Here is a 13,743-nt window from a genome sequence, read left to right on the forward strand (position 1 = left end):
TCCCCCTCTCCCCTGCTTGTGTTCTCTCTCTTTAAAATAAAATAATAATAATAATAAATAAATAAAGTAGAATTACTTAAGAAAATCTTAGAATTTCAGAGTAGAAGGGAACGTTAATTTATTATGTGGTATTCACATTTTTGTGTATTGAACTGCCCGTATTGAATATACATGTATGTGAAATTAGGTTGTGTGCAGTTAATCTCACTTTCGGAAGTTTGGCTATCAAAATGATGACTCTCCCATCAAAAGTATGCATTTGTTCATGTTACCTTTTAATAACCTATAAAAGCAAAGTTATGCGCTGTTTTTACTTTGTCTCTTACTACCTTTAAAGTTCCTTTTCATCAAGGTCTTAGGTGTCCGTGTCTCATAACAGTGTCTCTTTACTTTGATCAGCGTCCTCTTCTTTATCCTCTCTCCCCAGAGTCACTCAGATTCTCATGTGCTTTGAGTCTCAGATAGAGAAACACCCCACTGGATCCAATACCTGGCACTTCCTTTCTGTCTCTGACGACACCAACTCTAGGCAATATTTTAGAATCCGTTTTAAACTTAGATTAGTATTTAAGAAGCAAGAAAGCAAAAGAGATTGTGTTGTACAATCTGGGGTCAAACCACTACCTCGTTCTTGTTTTCTCCCTGGGCATATTGCTTTTGTTGGTAATGGAAAAATACTGGCTATGAGGGACAGACATGGCCCCCATGTCCTGGAAACAACAGGAAGAAAACTTCCTTAATTAAAAGTGGGATTGTGGTCCACTCAATTTTTATCACATCTTCAAATCCTGCCCTTGTTGAAGCTCAGCTCCTTATTCTAGGAAGCCATCTTTTTTGTCTGGATTCCTTTAAGGAACGGTCATTCATATCACATTACATTCTAGTTTTGTGATTGTTTCATGTTGTAGGACTGTTTCACCCTCTGCCTTGGAAAATGTAATCTTCTTGAAGGCAAGAACATACTTTAATAAAAAAAACAAATAAGCAACTATTTTTTAAATAAATTTTTAATGTTTATTTATTTTTGAGAGAGAGAGGGAGAGATAGAGAGAGAGGGAGAGGGAGGGAGGGGCAGAGAGAGAGGGAGACACAGAATCCGAAGCAGGCTCCAGGCTCTGAGCTGTCAGCACAGAGCCCAAGGTGGGGCTCAGACTCACAAACCATGAGATCATGACCTGAGCGGAAGTCGGACGCTCAACCGACTAAGCCATCCGGGTGCCCCAACAAGCAACTATTTAAATAGTACTGTAACTTTGGGTGATATATCCGGTACGATCATTTAAAATGATCTATTAAGGATCTAGTTTCTGAGAGGGAGTTTGATATCTAGATATAAGTCCAATTTCCTGAATTTTAATTCAGTAAATAGAAAAGGATCATTCTTTATGAGACATTATCATTTCCTTAATGTAGTTTTTAAGAAGTTCTATTCTCTGTTCTCACCCATCACTGCCACTCACCCCCATCGTAATAATCGCAGTTATCTTTATAGAGCAGCAAAAATGTGCCAAACAATGTGCTAAGCCTCCACAATATGTTACTTAAATCTGACACCAACTCTACAAAATAAACGTTACTATTATAGCTATTACTATTATAATTATTATTGTTAGGGTCTCAGTGCACAGAAATGGATTGAACATAATCCTCGGCTCATTCACGGCTCATATTTGTTTAGTTGTTTAATTACTGACTTTTAATAACATGCTAAACATCTGTGATCCCACCACCTGGAATGAAATCCAGGACCATAAGCTCGGGCCTGCTCTTCATCAACCAGTTCTCCTGCCTCTTCCCCGCTTAGGTCATAGAAAAGTAGGTATTGTTACCCAGTATTTCACCGATGAGGAGTCTGACACTTGGCGGAGGTTAAGAGTATTTTTTAGATCACCTAGCTGGTAAATGGACCCTTTGGGATCCAGACCGAGATGGGTCTAACTGCGACATCTAGCCTCGAAGCTGCTTGCGCAGTCTCCCAATTGTGTTTGCCTGCAAGATGGCAGAGAGGTGGTGTTCAATGAAAATAAAGTGGATACTGGGACCCAAGTCACGGAAAATACGGGAGCCCCCCGCGAGTACGCTGGTTCATCCTCAGCCTGGAACTTTGTTTTGGTTCATTCAGCCCTCTCTAGGTTAGTTCACAGCTCACTTGTCTCATGGCAAGACATACTCCAGTTGGTTCAGCTTTCAAAACCCAGACGAAAAGAAGATATAATTCAGGGCAGCACTTATAAACCGCTTAGGTGTGGAAGAGAATTTTTGCCAAATGACCACCTTGTTGCACGTGGTAGTTTGAAAGCGGTAATTTCAGCAGAAAGACCTTACTTGATTACTATAAAAAGAACCTTTTTTGGGCCTTCAGGTGATAGCGGCTAATGTGCAGAGTCTGATGTTCTATAGAATGTATATAGGTTTATACTTGGTTGTCTTAATCCCGCTAGTATATTGAATTAAAGATGAGAACATGTGCGTGCGTGCGCTCTCTCTCTCTCTCTTTCTCTCTCTCTCTCTCTCTCTCTCTCTCTCTCTGTCCTCCCGTAATAGAAATGCAAAGTTAAAGACAGAGACTAATTAGTGTGGCCTTAAGAAATCCCATAAAACAGCATGTGCTCAGATACCCAGGAGAATGCCAATAGAACTGAAAGGCACATCCACTGGACATCACAGGGGTTTGTCCTCAGATAATTATTTCCTTTTTGGATTTAATAGAGAAGAACGTAAAACGTAACACTGGAAACTTGCAGAATGATTGATCCTTCACAACAGAATTAAACAAGAAAGAGTGAATCATCGTAGCAAGGGTGTGTGGTGAATGAGGAAGTGGTTATTATAGCGCAGGGAGAACAAGGTCTCCATTAATGGTGCCAGGCGTATGAAACGCTAAGGGCAGGATATTTGATTATCAAGTCTTGACCATGACCATTGTGGAATAAATAAGATTTATGTGAATAATCTATTGAACTGTATTTCCAGCCTCCTGAGAGAAATAATGTTACCAAAAGAAAGCATGTCCACAACTTATCTGAGATGCTTTACCTAATTCCCAATTGTAATTAGGTGGGGGGCTTTGGTTTATTTGCACAAATCAATTTAATCACATCTGGTACTTAGAAAACAAGGGAAATAGCTCAAAATTGTGGCTCATACATTCTACTTGTGTTGTTGGTCACCATACCAAGGCTAGAAATCAACACAAGGTATGTTTACTACCTATTTGGCTGAGACTATGTTCTAAAACTTGACCCTTGGTGGACACAGTTTTTTTTTTATTTCAGTGATACAAATTCATATTTCCCCCTGGATTCCAGTTAGCTGAATTTACTGCCTATGGGGTCCAAATGCCCAGTACTTTCAAACTTCTTCACAATATCTTTGTTCTTGAAATAAATACAGAAAGTAAGGGTTCCACTTTGCTTCAAATGGCACTATTCTCTTTGAGCAGATACGGGTCTAATAGAGCGCTGAGCAGATATTAATTGGCTGAATACCTCCTAAACATTATATAGAGTGCCAGTCAGGAAGCACAAACCCAGAAGAAAAGAGATCTGTTTCCAACCCTCAGACCTAAGTAGAGCTCAGAGTCCACTCTTTGCCTTTTTCGAACACGGTTTCTCCTCTGAACTACCTTCCGAGGATGGTATGTAACTAGTACTATTCTAGATGCTTGGAAGGTAAGTCATTTTATACTTACAATGGAGGCCTTCGGGTATTAGGAACTAATTTTCCCTCTTAACCCTAGTTAAGAAAGGCTGGTGGATTTGAGTAGAGGGGACAGGGAGATAAGTATTGAATAAACATGTACACATGTAATAAATTATAATTGTGAAAACACATTGTGAGAGACTTTACCTAGGGGTAGACCTTTGGCCAACTCTGTGGGGAGGTAGGGTAGCCTTTCATTCAGGCAAATTTCCTTGTTGAACTCTTTGGTTTAATTTTTAAAATTTAATAGCAGTTTTCTGCTATACAAGTAATACATTGTATAAAAAAATTGGGAAAAAAACTTAAAAAAATATAAGGAAGAAAGAGCATCTCCCTTTTTTGGTAGTTAATTCTTTTACTCTCTTCACTCAGAGTATTCTGTGCTTTTATTTTTAGAATGACTTTTTCCTTCTGCTACCTTCCAGATCCTATAAAGAGTATTCAAGTTCTCCCCAAATGTTTTTGTGCTTTCATTTTTCTCTTGCTTTTAACTCTTTAATTCAGGCAGTTCCATTTTTCTATGGGTAGTGAATTGTTCCATCCCCTTTACTGATCATTTTTTCTCACTATTTTGAAATGCTTCCTTTCTACTGTAATATTTATATGTATGTGTGCAACTGTTCCCGAACGTACTTTTTTCCATTGAAAAAAATTTCCTATGTTTTGTTGTATTTACTAGGACAGCTTTAGACTACCTTTTGATGACTGATTGCACTTATCTCAAACGTTCCCAGCTATTTACTCTTCCGGTTGAACTTTATTTTTTTTTTTAATTTTTTTAACGTTTATTTATTTTTGAGACAGAGAGAGACACACAGCATGAACAGGGGAGGGGCAGAGAGAGAGGGAGACACAGAATCGGAAGCAAGCTCCAGGCTCCGAGCCATCAGCCCAGAGCCCGACGCGGGGCTCGAACTCGCAGACCGCGAGATCATGACCTGAGCTGAAGTCGGACGCTTAACCTACTGAGCCACCCAGGCGCCCCTTCCAGTTGAACTTTAGAATCAATGTAACAATTCAAAAATTCCACTGCACTGAATTTATATGTTAGTGTGGGGAACGCTGGCATATTTACCCTTTGAAGTTTTCTGATACAGCAATCGCAATATTTTGTCAAGCGTTCTAGTGTTTGTACGTTATTCAAGAAAGTTTTGGAGTTATCCTCTCATAGCTCTTGTACATTTATTATTAAATTTACCCCTAGGTATTTTTGAAAAATTACTTTCTTATTTGGAAAAGGATCTGCTTTTAATTGCATAGTCACTGGTTATTATTGGTTTTTTGTATATTCATCTTACATTTTGCTACACTTTCAGACTAATTCAAATTATTTCTCAGTTGATTGTTTTGGATTTTCTCAGTGGCCAACAATATCATCAAAAATAATGATATTTTCATCTCTTCCTTTCCAGTGTTTATTATTCTTACGATTTTTGTTTCAGAATCGTATCACCTAGGATTTTGGAATAATGTTAAACAGAGAAGACCGAGTAGGAGTTCATGTCTTTTTTCTTACACTAATGGGAACGCTTGCAAGAGGATATGCAGTCAGTTTCTAGATCATTTGTTAATTAACAGAGCCTTTTTCAAGCTAGGGAAATTTTCTTCAATTCTAAAAATATATAGCCTTTTTTGTGTGTATACTATTCTTACAGATGGTTTTGTATCTATGCTGTCAGTGTTAGGCTAGCCTCACGTAACATGCTAGAAAAGTTATCACCTTTACCTATGCTCTGCAGTGGTATTGGGAATGATTAAAGATCTGTTTCTTAAAGATTTGCTTTCCTTCATCTCTAAAACCACGTGATACAGATGGCTTGTTTTGAAAGTCGTATCTTTAACAACCTTCAGTGCTTTCTATACTTGGTTTTCTATAGCCTGGTTTTCTCTCACCTTTGGAATCAGTTCTGACAATGTATGTTTTCCTTGAACTCATCTGTGTGACTTCTTATTGCCATAAATTGGCATGTAGGATTCGCTAAAGTATTATTATTATTCACTGATAGATGTATGGATAAAGAAGATGTAGTATGTATGTATGTGTGCACATATATGTGTATGTATATACATATATGTATATATATATGTATACACAGTGTATCCACACATAGTGGAATATTATTCAGGCATAAAAAAGAATATCTTGCCACTGGCAATAACATGGCTGGACCTAGAGGGTATAATGCTGAGTAAAATAAGTCAGAGAAAGACAAATACCATATGATCTTACTCATGTGTAGAATTTAAGAAACAAAACAAAGAAAGAAAGAGAAAAGACAAAAAAGCAAATTCTTAGAGAATAAACTGGGGTTCCCAGAGGGGAGGTGGGTGGGGCATGGGTGAAATCAGTGATGGGGCTTAAGGAGCACACTTGTAATGAGCACTGGGTATTGTATGGAAGTGATGGGTCACTGTACTGTACATCTGAAACTAACATAACATTGTATGCTAACTATCCTAGAATTAAAATTCTTAAAAATTGAATGAGGTCACACTAAAAATAATCGGGTTAAAGTATATCTAATTAATATCAAGGGATCTACTATATTGACTTAGCGTAATACAAAGTTGTCTTGAAGATAGCTTAGAAAGAACCTAAAATTCTGGGCGAGGAAGGTCGGAATTTATTCTTTTGGTCAATAATGTCGGGGAAGTTTTATAAGTGAAAGAAGGGCACATTCACACCTGAGGCAAGAAATCTGATGCAATGTGTCAGAGGTCACAGAAAAGGAAACTGTAAGCTGAACGATAAAGAGGTTATTGAATAGCACAGTCTAGAAAGGAGAGAAGGTAGGGTCATTGTATTCCACTGGGAACATAGATGAGCTAGTTTGGAAAATGCCCTGAGTATATGACATGCATCTGGGAGGTGGATGTGAACAGAGTATAATAGAAAACCTGTAATACCTGGCCTGGGAGAAGGGAAGGAAATGGGGAGAGAGTTCAAGGAGACCAAGATAAGAACTATCCAGTGGCTAGGCAAAATTGGTCTTTTGCCTACAGCTGCTTCTCAATCTAACTGAAGACTGATGGGGAAATAAAACATACTTTACTCAGCTTAACACAAACTTAATATGTTTTCTGCTTCTGAGATTTCAGTGTTAACAGTCATTTCTAAACAAGGAAGCTCCGGCAGAAAAATGTATCCTCTTTTTTTTTCACTTCCCTTAGATTTAGCAGGTGGTACAGAGGAAGGAAAAATAATAATATTTTTTTAATTCTCTCTTTTGAATTTTAAGGAGGCTCCACACCCAACATGGGACTTGAACTCACAACCCTAAGATCAAGAGTTGCATGCTCTACCAACTGAGCCAGCCACATGCCCCTAAAATTATTATTATTATTTTTTTTTAATTTCAAGTTTATTTTTGAGACAGGGAGAGCACAAGCAGGGTAGAGGCAGGGAGAAAAGGACAGAGAGACAATGCCAAACAGGCTCCATACTGTCAGCACAGAGCCCAGTGCAGGACTTATACTCATGAACCGTGAGACCATGACGTGAGCTGAAATTAAGAGTCGGATGCTTAGCCCAGGCACCCCAAAATTATTATTTTAAAAAACATATGTACCCAAAGGAGTAGAAAACTTACGTCTATGCAAAAACCTGCACATAGCTATTTATGGCAGCCTTATCCATTATTGCCAAAACTTGGAGGAAGCCAATATGTCCTCCAGTAGGTGAATGGATAAATAAACTATGGTACATCCAGACAGTGAAATATTATTTGCCCCTAAAAAGAAATGAGCTCTCAAGCCATGAAACTATGGAAGAAGCTTAAAAGCCTATTAAGTGGAAGAAGCCAACCTGAAAAGGCTACATACTATGTGATTCCAACTATATGACATTCTGGAAAAGGCAAAGCTATGGAGACAATAAAAAGATCAGTGGTTGCTGAAGGGGTGAGAAAATCAGGGCAAGAAGAAATAAATAGGCAGAGCACAGAGGATTTTTTCAGGGCAGTGAAAATACTCTGTAGAGCACTAATAATGGGCACATACAGTTATACACTTGTCCAGATCCATAAAATGTACAACACCAGAGTGAACTCTAAGGTAAACTGCGGACTTAGGGTCGTTATGATGTGTCAATGCAGATTCATCCTTGGTGAAAAATGCACCATTGTGGTAGGTGACGTTGATAACTGGGGAGGCTATGTGTGCGTGTGTGCGTGCGTGCGTGTGTGTAGAGGGGGGTATGTGGGAAATCTCCGTACTACCTTCCCAATTGTATTGTAAACCTAAGACTACTCTAAAAAATAAAATCTCGAATATATATAAGACTTAATTAAGGGACAGTGTTAGCAGCGAGAATATCCTGAATTCAGAAGCGTCTGGAATCCAGACAGACATCTAGGAGTCACTACGGTGGCTGGCGGCTGCCGATCAGCACCCACAAAGCTGGTGCCAAACACTGGGATGATGACTTGGGCCACTGCAGTTGCGTTCCCATGACTCCATGAGATTTCTCCATGAGATTTCTTGTCGTGGAAATAGCAACAGTGGCCTCCTTTTCTCTGCAGCCATCAAAAATGAAGGAAATGCATTTAATTGGATGGTACTTGCATCCAGAACATTAGCACCAAGAAACCAGGAGATGTAGGTTATTCTTATTTTTTATTATTTTCGCTTTTCCGCCCCAGCGGTGCCCTAGAAGGTGGGAGGAATGGAGTTGAGGAAGCCAGTCCTCAATTTGTCTTTTTCTTCCCATGTATTTATTTATACAATCATTTGTTCGTATAAGTATGGACTCATGAGTATTCATTTTGTGCTCTGGGTTATCCAGTACTAATTTATTTAATTGCCCAAATTATTTCAGCCTTGACCCTTGGAACCTCTTTGAGTTGGTCCCTGTGTCCTTTTGACATATGCCCCTCAATTTGGTTTCTGTTGTTTGAGTTGTGTGTGTGTGTGTGTGTGTGTGTGTGTGTGTGCATGTACATCTCTGTTCTGACACTACAGGGTGTTCTAGGCTTTTCTCGTATGTTCCCCAACTCAGCCCTAGAATGAGCCACTGTTTCAAGGACCTGTAGGTCTTTTGTTGGAGAATGGTACTAGGAACAAAGATTGATTTGGGCACTGATTGTCATTCTTTGACCGTTGATCTTTCTGTGGCCTTATGTTTAGATATATATCTTACAAATATCATATACCTAAATTAAAAAAAATATGTAGTGTTACAATCTTGGACTTTCAATTATAGAATTTACATTCTTTGTTTGCTGTGATTGCTTATAATAGGACTCATTTTTGTAACACTTCGGATTTGTCCTGTTTCCGTGTTTGGTTTCACTTTTTGATTGATTTTTGTTTTGTTTCTCCTTCCCTGACTTTTTTTTTTTTTGATTGATTGATTAACTTTGCTTATATTCCTTCTGTCTCATTCTGTTTTTCCCTCTACTTGTTTGAAAATTATATGCTCTCTGTATATGTGTATACTTTTTTTTGAGAGAGAGAGAATGTGCAAGCAGAGAAGGGGCAGAGTGAAAGGGAGAGAGGGAATCCCAAGCAGCCTCCATGCCCACCGCAGCCCTGACACAGGGCTCGATCTTAGGACTGTGAGATCATGACATGAGCTGAAATCAGGAGTCAGACACTTAACTGACTGAGCCACCCAGGCGTCCCTGTATACTCTTTTAGGAGTCACTTCACTCTTTTTTTTTTTTAACCTGCATTTAACTCAACAAAATCTGAAGTTAATATACCTCATTCCCAGACAATACGAGGACTTCAAGATGCTTCAAATGTATGATTAGTACCTCTCATATTATAGTCTATTGTTGACCTATATTTCATTTCTAGCATATTTTCCTCTCAAAAATCGAGCATTATATTATGGTTGTGTTCATTCAATGTTTATTTAGCTTTGTCCAGGTATTTCCGAATATCTTTCCTCATTAGTCTTTCTGTGTCTTGCATTTTCTGTCTTCAGTCATTTTTCTTCTGAGTCATATCCTTTAGAATTTCACTTAGTGAGGATGTTTTGACATTAAACCTTGTCAGTTTTTGTTCTTCTCACCATGTCTTCATCTTGCTGTAATTATTAATGTTTCATGATTCACTCGGTGACTGGGCCATGAAGCCAAGGTTAAAGGCAAATAGGTGCCACCCAGGGAAGAGACCAGTGCATGATTTGAGGTTGCTGAGAACAGACAACACATTTACAGCAAGAGAGGAAGAGAGAGTGCACAGTGTAGGGACACTCAGGCAACGTAGCTGCACCCGTCCTACTTTACATGGCAGTGGAAAGACCCCACACGCCACCCTGGGGTCTAAAAGACAGAAAGTGGGGAGCATGCCGAAGAGCCATTGATGCTTTGCTTAAGTGTACATCAAGCCCAGAACAAGGAAAGATATTCTTCCACAAGACGACAAGCTCAGCGCAGGCTGTGAGCACTCTTTAGGACATGTTCTGGGCTCAAGGCCAATGTTATGCAGCCAAGCAGGGGATGAGGCATTGCTCATGGCTGCCTTTCCTTTCAGTTTCTTTTCAGCTGAAATCAGTTTTGCTGTGTATAGAATTCTAGATTGACAGCTTTCCCCCCACCCAGTACTTTGATATATTATTTCAGACTCATTTCGGCTTCCATTATTGTTGTTGAACAGTTAAGTGGGAATTTACTTGTCATTCCCTTGAAGATGATCAGTTTTATTTCTCTAGCTACTCTTAAGACTTTTTTTCTCTTTGTCTTTGGAGTTCTGAAGTTTCACAGTCGAAGGGGCGATTTCTTTATTACTGTCCTATTAGGGACTCATTAGGCTTTCTTGATCTGAGGATTGGTGTCTTTCCCCACCTCTGTTAATTCTCAGCCATTATCTTTTAGTGTATTGCTTCCACTCTTTTCTCTGTTGTCTCTTTCTGATACTCTGATAAAATGTTTGTGAGTCATTTTTATTCTGTTCTCCGTGTATTTGAGACTTGGCTTCTTCTACATTCCATGTCTCATAAATCCCTCCTTTGTATTTTCCATGTCTTTGTTTTTATGGACTGCATTTTACGTGATTTATTCGGATATCATTTCAAGTTGACTGATTTTCTCTTCAACTATAGGCTTCACCCATTGAGTTGTAATTTTCACTTATATATTTTTATTATTATTTTTAAAGTTTATTTATTTTGAGAGAGAGCGAGGGGGGAGGGGGCAGAGAGAAAGGGAAGGGAGGGAGAGAGAGGATCCCAAGCAGGCTCCGTGCTTAGTGCAGAGCCCGACTCAGGGCTCAAAGCAACGAACCACGAGATCATGACCTGAGTCCAAGTCAGACGCTTAACTGACTGTGCCAGCCAGGTGCCCCTTCACCTAGTACATTTTTAATTTATAGAAGTGGTGTGGTTCTTTTTCAGATTTTCTTCGTCATTCTTTATAGCCTTCTCCCCTCCAACATGTATTTTTTTTTCAAACACTCCCAAGCAACTCTTCAATTCTCAGCAGACACTGACTGGTGTCCTATACATTTAACTCAATTTTGACACTGTCTACCTAGAGAGTAGAGTCAGATACCATAGGTTAAGGGCTCAGTCCCACAAGACTGCCTCCCACTGTAGATACCAGTGGCAATTTATGTTATCACCTGTGCTTCTGACTGAGCAGCCATCAATCAGAGGTTCTCACAACCCCTCCTTGGGTTTTGACTAATTTGCTAGAGTGGGTCATAGAATTCAGGAGACCAGTTTACTTATTAACCATTTATTACACGGGGGATTAAAGGATGCAAATGAATAGTCAGATGAAGAGATACAATAAAGGGAAGTTTGAAAGGGTCCCAAACACAGACGCTTCTGTCCCATGGTTTTTGGAGTGCATCACCCTTCCAATACATGGATGGATTTTGGTTTGCCAACCTGGAAGCTCTCCAAATCTCTTACTCTTGGGTTTTTATGGAAGCTTAATTACATAGACATGATTGATTACATAATTGGCCATTGGTGATTGAACTCCATCTCTAGCTTCTGTCCCCTCCCCAGAGGTCTAGGGGTGAGGCCAAAAGTTCCAACCCTCTGATTACCTGATTGGTTTCCCTGGCAACCATCGTTCATCCTTAGAGCCTTTCCAAAAGTCTCATTAGCATAAACTCATGTGTGGTTGGAAGGAAGTTGATATAAATAGCAAGACACCTTTATTACTCTTGACATTTAGGAAATTCCAAGAATCTCAGGAGCTCTGTGCCAGGAATAAGGATGAAGACCAAATATATATAGATAGATATAGATATAGATATAGATATAGATATAGATATAGATATAGATATAGATATTCCTTATTGTAAATCAAAATATCACCCCCCCCCACACACACACACTATATTGTTTAAGTTTCTATTTTAGTTCTTTAAACACTCTATGGTTAATATTCTGTTTCTGAAAATTTGAATAGTTAAGGTCTGAGTGGGTTTGCTGACTGAATTTCTGCTTGTTTTCCATCAAGATGTCCTGTTTTCTTATGTTTCAACATTTTTCAAAAACTCTTACTTCCCTTGCTTTCATTTTCTGAATTAATAGGCTTCCCTCACTTTTTTTAAAACCAGTTTTGGATTTATACACAAATCAACTGGAAAGTACAGAGAGTTCCCAAATCATCCTTTACCCCCTGCCTGTTTCTCTTATTATTAACATCTTGCATTAGTGTGTTGTATTCGGTACAGTTAATGAGCCAATATTGATACATTATTATGAACTAAAGTCTATCGTTTCTTTAGGGTTCACTTCAAAACTGTACATTCTGTGAGTTTTGATGAATGTATAATGATGTGGATCCACCATTACATTATCATACAGAATAGTTGCACCGACCCCAAATTCCTCGTGCTCTGTTTGTTAATCCTACTCTCCTTCCCCAAGCCCTGGCAACTATTGATCCTTTCACTGCCTCCATAGTTATACCTTTTCCAGAATGTCATATATTTGTAATCCTATAGTATATAGCCTTTTCAGATTGGCTTCTTTCCCCTAGCAAAATGCATTTAGGCTTCTTCCATGTTCTTTCATGGCTTGATAGCTCATTTCTTTTTAGTCGTGAATAATATTCATTGTCCAGACGCATCACATTTTATTTATCCATTCACCTGCTGAAGGACATCTTGTTTGCTTTCAAGTTTGGGTGATTATGAATAAAGCTGTTATAAATAGCTGTATGCAGGTTTTTGTGTGGCGTAAGTTTTCAACTCATTTGGGTAAACACCAGGGTGCACAGTGGCTGGAGAGTGTGGTAAAAGTATGCTTAGATTTGTAAGAAACTTCTAAACTCTTTTCCAGAGTGGCTGTGCTGTTTTGCATTCCCACAGCGATGAATGAGAATTGCTGTTTGTATACAACCCTGCCAGTGTTTGCATTTTAGACATTCCAACAGGTATGTAATAGTATTTTCTGGTTTTAATTCGCCATTCTCTATTGTCATCTAATGTTGAGCATCTTTTCAAATGCTTATTTGCCATATGTGTATCTTCCTTGGTAAGATGTCTATTCAGATTTTTGGCCATTTTTAAATTGGGTTGTCTTCTTATTGTTGAGTTTTAAGAGTTCTTTATGTATTTTGGAAATGTTCCTTTGTCATATACTTTCTCCTAGTCTGTGACTTCTCTTTTATTCTCATAACAATATCTCTTATTGAGCAGAAGTTTTAAATTTCAATAAAGTCCAATTTACCTGATTTTTCTTTCACGGATTGTGTTTTTTGGTGCTGTATCTGAAAAGTCTCACCAAGCCCAAGGTCACTTAGGCGTTGTTCTGTGTTATCTTCTAGGAGTTTTATACTCTTGTATTATGCCTTTAGGCCTATGATCCATTTTGAGTTGGTTTTTGTGAAAAGTGTAAGGTCTTTAAGATCCCTGTGTTGGCTTGTGGACGTCCCGCGGTTCCAGCACCATTGTTGAACAGACTGTCTTTTAAACATTGAATTATCTTTGCTCCTGTTTCAAAGTTTGGCTGACTATAATTTGTCTGGATCTATTTCTGGGTTCTTTATTCTGTTTTATTGGTCTATTTGTCTATTCTCTCACCAGAACTGTGCTGTCTTGATTATGATCGCTTTACAGTAAGGCTTGAAGTCG

The 13,743-nt window shown here is 38.7% G+C and overlaps 1 long non-coding RNA gene across 1 annotated transcript in view; it reads left to right on the forward strand.

Annotated features, from left to right (window-relative positions):
- LOC109273626 (uncharacterized) overlaps positions 1 to 13,045 on the forward strand; it is an 84,990-nt gene extending 71,945 nt beyond the window's left edge. Inside the window, exon 3 of the long non-coding RNA XR_008419610.1 lies at positions 12,950 to 13,045. This is a non-coding gene — a long non-coding RNA (uncharacterized LOC109273626). The remainder of the gene's footprint in view (positions 1 to 12,949) is intronic.
- Positions 13,046 to 13,743: the final 698 nt, after the last annotated feature.

Source organism: Panthera pardus, unplaced genomic scaffold, assembly GCF_024362965.1.
Source record: "Panthera pardus isolate Hobbes unplaced genomic scaffold, ASM2436296v1 HiC_scaffold_6, whole genome shotgun sequence".
In the NCBI taxonomy this organism is placed as follows: Eukaryota; Metazoa; Chordata; class Mammalia; order Carnivora; family Felidae; genus Panthera; species Panthera pardus.